Genomic DNA, 9,398 nt, shown 5'->3' with positions numbered 1-9,398 from the left:
ACAATCTGAAGAATTCTCTACAGTTTGAACTATGTTAGCATTATGGCAAAGCATACTAAAGATGAGAGTGCTTTTCATTATGCCCAACAGTGTGTAGTTGGTTAGACAAAAATCTGTAATACGAATGAAGTATGTGCCATCTGGTGCAAAAGTTTGATTTTGGTTGCAGTGCTTCATTTTGCAGGATATATGAGGTATTTTGCAGTTTGGGTGTGTGGTGAATTGTGTTAGCATTTTGATAAAACCAACCTAGTTTGCAAAATTGTGTTTAAGCAATTGGAAAAAACTGTAAGAAAATGTAAGCATTGTGGAAATGTGTTCACTGACTGCATATTGTGTGAAAACGACATGAAATGTGTGAATGGTATGGCCACAAAAGACCAATGCTGTGCTAATTGTGTTTAGAGTTTTGAAAATGTGACAACTGATTGGACAAATGCTTGTTAGCAACTGGAAAAAACTGTAACATGGCACACACTGATTATTCTCTCGGTAGACGAAGTGTGTGAAAGCTCTGGACAACTGAGTCATAGATGACTTTGATTAGCATCCTTAAACACGACAGCAGCAGACTATTGTCCTCTGGGATTTGGCACACTTCAGAACCAGCTGTCCCAACCTCTTACCCTCATTTCGGAAGCTCTAATGTTGACGTAGATTTAGAAATGTTTTAAAGCAAAACATTTATGAAGTAGATAAAAAATCAGTATGGTTGTTAATGACAGTTCTATTTTTAACTGTATTTCATGACTTAAATCAAATCTTTTAGGCAGCCAATCACGTTGTTTCCCTCCAGATGGTTGGTGACGTCAGGCTCTGTCTCTGTTAGAGCACACGACCAGCAAACACCACAAAAGCTCCTTTCAAAGTCCTTTTGTAGTGCACTGACCACATCATTCAAAGACTGAGTGTGGGAAACTGAGAGAAACTTTCGGCTCACACCAACGACAAACCACAAGACAGAAAACACACCTGTTACATCTGGACAACATGACTTTGTCTCAGTTAAAACACAGCACTGATAATACTGATTTGTTTTTCTTCTTAAATAGAAGAATTTGGAAATTACACAACTGAAAGTGTATAATTCATAGACTCCATATACAAAAGACAATTATGATATTACAACTTATTCTAAATATTAGGATATCTAAACATAAAACCACCAAGTGGTGGATGAATGTTTTGATAGAGACAATGATAGAGATTCTCCAGAAAATAAACAGAACTCCATCTAAAGAGTGATTTCATAGGTGTAATGAGATGATGAGCGTGTGTTCAGTCAAAGTCATTGATCCCAGCATCAGACATCAGGTCAGCTCTCTCTACAGGGTCACCACTTTCCCAGATCTACACAGACCTCCTCCACCTGTTCCCCTGAGATCTCACTATTGTCACCCACTAATATGACCACTGAGCATGTGTCAGGCCAGATTTCCTTTTTCTTTTCTCCAGCTCTCTGATTGGTTCACACCGTGGGAAACATCAACCAGACCAAGACCCACACATTCATATGGAGATGTGGGAGTATAAATAGGAGGGACGAAGCCAGCAGAGATCAGATTCTCTCTACAGAGACCTCTACAACACACAGATCCAGACATGGCACCTACAATCACTGCAGCAATGACCAACTATCAGGAACAACTCACTCTGACCCACAAGGTAAATTGAAGATTCATAGAGACTCAAACATCATTGATGAAGCTTTGTACTTGTTGATACCAACTCTACACTCCAGAACAAGTTGATTAATGACTTTCTTCTTCTTCCTGCAGCTCAGAAAGCCTCTGGTGGAGAAGTTACGCAGAGAGCGAATCAACAGCAGCATTGAGCAGCTCAAGTCTCTCCTGGGTCAAGAGTTCCTCAAACAGCAGCCAGACTCAAGCTGGAGAAAGCAGACATCCTGGTGATGACAGTTTACTTCCTGAGACGACTGCATCAGCAGCAGCAGCACCAAGCTGTGGACTCTGTTGATCAGGGCTACTCCAGGTGTGTCCAACAGGTGGTGCACTTCCTATCCAAGGAGGAGGTGAACACTCAGTCCCAGAGAACACTGATGAACCACTTCAACAAGCTGCAGTCTTCCTCTGAGAAGAACCTGAGAGAGGGTGACTTCTCCGCTTTGAGCTCCACAGTCCAGACCAGCATCACCAAAGACAAGAGTCCAGTCAACAGCTCCCTCTGGAGGCCGTGGTAGACACCTACACACTGGAGTTACTACCAGACTAAATTTAAACGACCACATTGGTCAAAGATTACTGGACTGAATGCTTTGAAATATTATGGACTTGTTCTTCTGTATGTACAGAAGGTTTATATCAGTGCTTTTCATCTTTCTGCAAGATGGCATTTCCTGAGGAAATCACAGAAACAATATCTTTCATGTTAAGAAAGAAAACATCTTGTCATGCAACAGACGAGATGAAAAGACCATGTTGGTCCAAGATTACAGGAACTGAATTCCATGAAATTTAAAGACATGTTCTTCTGTAGGAACAGAAGGTTGATTATTTAAAAAACAAACATTTCCTATGGAAACAGTGAAATAAGAAAACATTATCTTTCATATTAAGAAAGAACCTTTGTCATTTATTAGGTTTAAATGAAAGTAAAGCTAATGATCATTTGCTGTGATTGTATTCCATCATCACTTTGTGGTGATACATGATAAAATGAAATGTATTACTTCCTGAGTTTTTATTATTTTGACAAAAAAAACATTTACTTGCCCCTTTTCTGGACATTCTTGAAACTGACTTAATTTTAAGCTCTTTGATTATTTAGCACTGATCTGTTTTAAGATCTAAATGTATTTGTTTCCTTTTCTTTTAAAGGATATCTAATAACATGAAACTGTGTGGATAATAAAGACAGTGAACTTTTCTTTATAGAAAATGTATTGACTTCACTTGGTTTTAACCTGCTTACATCACTTTGTGATGATTTTAATTCGATCTGTTCTAAGATCAGCTTTCTCTCTGTCTTTGTTATAAAGTGCAGATTGTGTTTAATTTGAAATATGTTTTATGTCAAACTGAATGATGATTCTTCTCATGATGTTTGTGTCTTTTGTAAAGACGACTGTTCCTCCACTCATTTTGAGTACAGAGTCTTGGAGATGTCACCAAGTTATTGTTGTGATGTATCATCACGTCCATCTGACTCCAGTTGGAGTTTTCATGAACTGAGTTCATGTGAATAATAAAATCACTGAAATCTAATGCATGTCTGTGTTTATATATCATTTCTTCTAAAGCCTATTTGTTTCACTATGATTAAGGATCATTTCTTCATGTGTCTTTTTTAACATTCTTCAAACATAACTAACAGAGTGCTGCAATATCAGTCTATAATTCTCTGTCCAACATCAGGATTCACATCTGGAAGATAAGTGTGTTCTCATAAATACACCTGCAGCCTTGTTTTAGTTTAAATCTAAGAATATTATGTTTTCAGATGGACCAACAAGCCCTCCAACTTATACGACCATATAGGTCGTGTGTACATGCTGTCGAATACGACCCATGGGAGCGTTTCTTGAAATAGCGCTCCTACCGGTAACAGGAGAGTATTGCAGATTGCGGGGATTAATCCACCACGGTGTCATAGTTGGACGAATTACAGTTTTTCTCAGTTGCTAAAACACTAAAATCCATTGGCTGAAGAAAGTTCTCAGTTGCTTGAACTCATTAAGCTAACTGTTCAGTCTGTTGTCAATACCTTAAACCATTTCACATGGTTTAGCAAAACTCTAAACACATTCTCATTCTTAAAACACATTCTGCACTCTAATGCACATGTCATCCATACTGGTAAACACAAGTGGCAACAATTACATATAAAGAGAGCAGAAATGTCATTGATTGAACACAATCAGTCAAAATTGATTTCACTTCTTTCAAATGATGTGACAACCAATATAAGCCAGTTCAGAGAGCAAACAGGTTGTTGAAAGTGGGAATGAGAGAGTGTGAGAATGGACAGAAGAATTTATGTGAGAGGACGAGGACGAGTGCGTATGCGAGGTGGGGGACGAGGAGAAAGAGGAGGAGGGCGAGAAAGAGGAGGACGAAGAGGAAGAGGAAGAGGAAGACAAAGAGTGGAAATATCCGATGAAATTCGAGCAACAATCATAGACCATGTTGTTGGTTGTATATGGTACAATAAACAAATTGTATGGCCCTGAACATTGTGCTTTCCATTTGTTTTCAGTACTGACTGCTCAATAGATTTCGACTGGTTACAGGTTCATATCATCAAAGAACAAGAATTACAGTATCACAGAGATGAAGTTTTTGAGATGCAGGGTACAGCACTGTAAAAATAAGGGTACAAGAAGGAGGAAGAACAAAAAAAAATGCAAAGAGCAAAACAGTAATTTCTGATCAATTTTGAGCTTTTTGTATAATGACAGAAACATATGAAATTTGTTTTGAGATTAAAAATGTACTTCTCCCTGAGAACTATATGTTTTGAACAAGGTGTATTGTTTACTGACTGCTTGATAGTGTATGTCATTTTGAGCAATTTGTTTATTATATGAGAGCAGTGTTTCATTTTGAGCACACGTAAAACTGTTTTGAGGCCAAAGTTTCTTTTTGGGCACGGGTAAAATTTGTTTTGAGGCCAAAGTTTCATTTTGGGCACGGGTAAAACTGTTTTGAGGCGAAAGTTTCATTTTGGGCACAGGTAAAACTGTTTTGAGGCGAAAGTTTGATTTTGCAAGAGGAGTCAGAGGTTTTGTAAATCGTGCTTGAAGCTGAGGGTTTGTGTTTAAGGTTTTGAGAAAATGGAGCAAGGTTTCAGAAATTGTGTTTTAGCAATTGAGAAAAACTGTAAGGTAAGTACAGCAAATGTCACTAAGGAACAACTACTATGATTTGTGGTGGGAAACCAAATTCTGACATAAGTTTCTGCAGTACATTATATTTCTGATGTTAGAAGCATTATGAGTAATGTTATACTGCAAATTGAAAACATGACATGTTTGTACCTTGTAGGTGCCTGACTACATAGTATGTACGTTGTGTACTACATGCATACTGTGTTACATAATGCACTTTTTTATCTGACTTGGCTACACTAATTTATCGCGTCATCTTCAAATATAGGCTGTTGCATACATATACAGAATGTGGATCATTTTACCAGGTATTACAAAATGCCTGCATAACTGAGGAATCAATGTGTCATTGGAAATTGTACATTTTCCAATCATTTTCAAACAATTTAACAGTAATACTTAATGCTGTCTATCTGTCTGTCTTGCAGTGGGACAAAGTGGAAAAACTCCTGTGAGCCAAAAGACAACATTCAAAGCTAACATCCTGAAATAGACTGTTACTGTCTCATATTGATTTTGTTGTTGTTGCTGTGTTGCATTGTTTGTTATTGTTGCTGTGTTGTATGACAGTTATGGAGACTGACAGAGGATTATGCCATACTGTGGTAATCAAAAATGTTCAAGTATAGAAATGTTTATTTTTTAATAATTAGCTTTTATTGTTTGATTCAGACTGGTATTTAAAGGGGAACTCCGGAGCAAAATGAACCTGGGGTTAATAACACATGTGTACCGAGTTCTAACGTTCTCTGGTATTTGTTTTCATGTATTTGTTTTGTTAGTCAAATGTGACCAGTTTTCTTGCAAACCGCTATTTAGCGTATAACGCTAGCCTTCGGGGCACACCGACACATAAAAAGAAATCGCTATTTCTATACCACTAACAAGACTCACAATATCACCACACTTACACGGTAGCATAACTAGGGTCTCTACATGTAAACCGAAGCATTGAGAACTTTGCAAGTATACAGGCAGTTTATTAAAAAAGGAATACAGTACCGTTCGCGTCCGGCTCGCTTATCCAGGCAGGCGCCATCTTGGGGAAACTGAATTCTCTTCGTTCAGTGCTCTCAGTGCTTTCTTCCGGCAACAGACAGTTCAGTTTCCCCAAGATGGCGCCCGCCTGGATAAGCGAGCTGGATGCGAACGGTACTGTATTCCTTTTTTAATAAACTGCCTGTATACTTGCAAAGTTCTCAATGCTTCGGTTTACATGTAGAGACCCTAGTTATGCTACCGTGTAAGTGTGGTGATATTGTGAGCCTTGTTAGTGGTATAGAAATAGCGATTCTTTTTATGTGTCGGTGTGCCCCGAAGGCTAGCGTTATACGCTAAATAGCGGTTTGCAAGAAAACTGGTCACATTTGACTAACAAAACAAATGCATGAAAACAAATACCAGAGAACGGTCGAACTCGGTACACATGTGTTATTAACCCCAGGTTCATTTTGCGCCGGAGTTCCCCTTTAATTGATGACAAGAGTAAAAATCAGTTATTATATATTCTTTGATATAAATGCTTTATGATCAGTTTTGCTTGATCTTTGAGGAGGCAGGCTACATGAATGATAAATGTTAATGTCTGGTAATGTTTTAAAATAAAATACCTGCCACCTGTCTCTGTCTGTGTTCATTTCCATTCAATTCAGTTTCACGATTGTTTACAGTTTATAAATTAGCAGCCTGAATAGGTTTGTTTTCACTAAAAAAGGGTGAGGGGTTAACAGACAACTTCATCCAATCACACCCATTACAGTAGCTTAGCCAGCATAAAAGACAAGCCCATGTCATCGAGAAGTACATTCTTACCCATCAGCTGAATTTTCGTGCTTATATTGCTTGTTAATCACTCAGAATTTATTTAGTTTTGATTAACATTTATTGTTAAAGGCATAAGCCGTGAATCTGTAGTTACACTATAAGTGAGGATAGAAGTTACAATATTCTGAAATCAAGGAATGCCCCTATCGCATATCCTTATTAGTGTTTTGTTGAGATGCTGTTTTTTCATTGAAACACACAGATGTCAGAAATGACCTATTGGACAACATAACAAAGGTATGTGTAACTGATTTACTCAAAGTCCCTTGACAAATAGCTGTTGCGATGTTAGTTTTCACACAGGTTCAAGATGTCTGGTGGAATTAATTGGCAAAAACAAATGAGCAGATACAATGTAAATTACTAATTCAGTTGTAAATCTGTCAGATATGATTACCTTACATGATTTTTCTCGCTGTTATTTAAAAAAAATAAATTAAAAAAATCCTTATTTCATGGGCTGAGCCCGCAAAAGGCTCTCTGAATCTAAGCCTGTGCACAGCTGTGTCCATGAAATGTGAAAATCCATACTTTGTTGTAGGACTATAATAAAGATATCATTGGAAAGGTCTCAACCTGGGGGATAACATATGTCAGTTAGAGGATTGTAAATGGCTCCTTCTTTGAACTATTGACCTTTGAACCCTGACTTCTGAGAAGATCTGAAGGGCTGTTAATTCTGCATCAAAAGGGGCTATAGACATGGGACAAAGTGTTCTAGAAAGCTTATGAACTCAGCTGTGTGACTATACCTAGTGGATATAGAAAGAAAGTGGGGGCGCTGTTCAAAATGGTAAACATATTTTCACCCACTTGACAATTATATACTTAAATTCTGGTCAAAGAAATGTGTTTCCCACACCCTTAAACCCCCGGCTATGTATTTATTTTATTATTTATAACCTCCTATTCTAGGAAATCACTAATCGTTGTAGAAACTACAAATCCCTTGAGCTGCAACATGTAGCTTGATACCAAGTCACGTGATATTTGTAGTTTTTCCGTTTTCAAACACGTATGTTAAAATAGGGTTGTAAAATATATATATATATATATATAGATACTGATTACATCGAATATCTAGTATTGCCGAACTAGTGATGACATTGCTTTAAGTTGATATATGTTAAGAAAAAGTAAAGATAGTTTATTTAAGATGTGTTTAGAACCGCCCAATAGAGATTTACGCCAAAAAGCAATGCAGTTTGGTTCTCCGGCTTTATAGAACAGTAAATAGGGTTAGGATTGGTTTATCTGCTTAACACATGAAATATTTACTACAGCCGAACTTGTAATGGCAGTGATTATATTTGCTTTAAGTTAAGAAATGACACACAACACTGCATTTGAGTCGTTTATTTGAAAATATTATGAAGCTTTGCTGTAGCTTGGTTGAGCGGCAGAAACCGACTACGTCACTAAGCTTTCTGTCGATCTCATAAGCCTTCTTTTAATAATACAGTTTAAAATGTACCAGGTTTAACGAATGCATTGAGTAACACGGCATTAGTAGCATTCACTTTGAGGGTGTGGGTAGTATTTTCACACTAATCGGCTCGTTTTCTACCCCGGGATGACGACGGAGGTTGACAGGCCGATCACCTCAGGAGGCCGGCCGCTCGTCTCTGAGATGAACCGCTGCTCCCGGTTCCACAGGTGGCGCTTCACTTCTCCGAAAACGTCCGAGCAAACTTCCAAACAGGCGTTATTTGAATAAAATGATCACATATTCGAGATCTACACGGTTACTTTCTCGTATGAAAAAATATTAAAACTTAATTAAGTGACGTATTAACAGCTCTAGAGCTACTCACCCTCAAACGTAACAGCGAGTCGTAATTTGGGTGCATGCAAAACGACAACTGTGACCGGAGTGTCGATATTTACTCGACCGCTAGGGGTCGCTTAACTTTGAAACGTAACATGAGGTCGTAATTCGCAGTTGTACACACGACTCATGTGGTCGTTTATTCGAGGAGGACAGTCTGGATGGACTGATGGAGAAATCTAATGAATGTCTTATTATCTATGTCACTCTATTTATATGCAGAAGGTGGATGTAAGTGATCACAGCTAGTGGAGATATTTTCATTGCACCTCTACTTGAGAATCAAGATGAACAAATAGCTCAGTCATCATTTTAGAGCAGTCCTCGGTTCCAGGTGGTGGAATGCCTTAACTTTAAAATAACTATTGTCTCCTGATGTGATGGGTAAGGAGACACACTTCTATTGTTCCTCCAGTGAAAGCAGTCAAAAGACAGAGTGTGGGAAACCAGAGGAAACCCACTCACAGAGCCATTGGAGGACAATAGATCCAGACCTCTGCCCTGAAGAGACAAAGGTCAACAGGGAGTCTGAAGTTCCAAATGGAAACTTCCTGATATGTCCCAAAACAAATCATCAATTTTTTCTGGCTTTTACTTGCTAAAAATAGAGATAAGTTATCTAATTACATATATATAAATTTCTGTTTGTGAGTTTCATTTGTGAAAGGATAGAGACACACTAAGGATTTCTCCAGTCATTTCAGTGACATACTTGACTCTGTTTACATTCCATCCAATTTTAACTTCACACATTGATATCAAATATTGAGGAGCTGTAAAAAGTACAAACAAACAAACTAAATCACCACCAAGTACTGTACTAAAATTAGCCTAAATCAATTTTTATTTAGGCTAATTTTAGTACAATACTTATATTCATTTTGATTTAGGCACATGCCT

The 9,398-nt window shown here is 37.9% G+C and overlaps 1 pseudogene across 1 annotated transcript; it reads left to right on the top strand.

Moving 5' to 3' along the window:
* Positions 1 to 1,551: 1,551 nt before the first annotated feature.
* On the top strand, positions 1,552 to 2,488 carry LOC311486804 (transcription factor HES-5-like; annotated as a pseudogene). The gene is made up of 2 exons: positions 1,552 to 1,665; positions 1,779 to 2,488. The product of its transcript is annotated as a transcription factor HES-5-like (transcript).
* Positions 2,489 to 9,398: the final 6,910 nt, after the last annotated feature.

This window comes from Chelon labrosus, assembly GCF_963514085.1.
Source record: "Chelon labrosus genome assembly, chromosome: 4".
In the NCBI taxonomy this organism is placed as follows: Eukaryota; Metazoa; Chordata; class Actinopteri; order Mugiliformes; family Mugilidae; genus Chelon; species Chelon labrosus.
The sequence above is the reverse complement of the archived record's forward strand: the minus strand, read 5'-3'. Positions and strand labels throughout refer to the sequence as shown.